Source organism: Fomitiporia mediterranea (genome assembly GCF_000271605.1).
Source record: "Fomitiporia mediterranea MF3/22 unplaced genomic scaffold FOMMEscaffold_1, whole genome shotgun sequence".
NCBI lineage: Eukaryota > Fungi > Basidiomycota > Agaricomycetes > Hymenochaetales > Hymenochaetaceae > Fomitiporia > Fomitiporia mediterranea.
In genome coordinates this window covers 7,119,702-7,120,821 of record NW_006760386.1, presented here as the reverse complement: position 1 = coordinate 7,120,821, position 1,120 = coordinate 7,119,702, and positions in this window count along the sequence as shown.

Sequence of the window (1,120 nt, the reverse complement as noted above, 5' to 3'; positions counted from 1 at the left end):
AAAATATTTACACAGTACAGAGTTAAAATAAAGCTTTTACAAAGTGATAACAATACTGTATTCCTTAGTGAAGATTTCCAACAATATTTAGATTCACAAGGAACAAAACAAAGATTAACAGTACATCATACTCTACAACAGAACAGAATAGTGGAACAAACACATAAAACTATATTTTGAGGTGTAAGAGCATATCTAACATCTACTGAATTACTGTTTACATTATGGGCCAAAGTAGCAATTCATATTACCTATATTCATAATAGAACACTACATGCTGCTTTACATTACAATACCCCACATTACAAACGTTACAGAACACACAGAACAATTGACAATATATACAAATTTGGTCAATATATTATCATTTGTAACGAAAATCCTACAAAAATACAACAGTAAGGTATCATTGCTTGTTGGATAGGATTAGACAATGAAAGTAAAGGCCATAAAACTTGGCACAATAATAAAATTACCATCAAACAAAATATTCAATTTCTCAAAGGTAAACCTCCTCAAATTGAAGGGGAGAAAATAGACAATACAAACAACAATACAAACGAGCATTTAATAATTAAAAATAATGAAACAGACAATAGAATAATGAGAACAGATGATGATGATACAGACAACACTGATCCTAACAAAAAAGGAAAAGTGGCAGAATCAACAGACTTAATGGACAACAAAGTTAAATTAACTGAAAAAGAAGTAGAACCTAAATTACATTGATTGGAACAGAAACAGAAACTGACAGAATGTGCTATCAAGCTTGAACAATGTATGGAGAATAAACACATAATGAAATGCATGTATGTACTTAGCAAAAAGGATGAAGATAATATTGCCATTCATTTAACAGAATTTAATGCTAAAATAAGTGAAATACAATCGGATCTGACTTTATTTTATGAAGCAATCCAATGTCCAGATTGTGATTCATGGATTGCAGCTATGAAAGACAAAATAAAACAATTAGAAAATCATAATACATGGGAAATCACGAATCCATGCATAATATTAACATCATTGGGAACACAATTTGTCTATAAATAAAGCATACACTAATAATAGTATAGAAAATATAAAGCACAATTAGTAGTTCCAGGAAACTATCAGA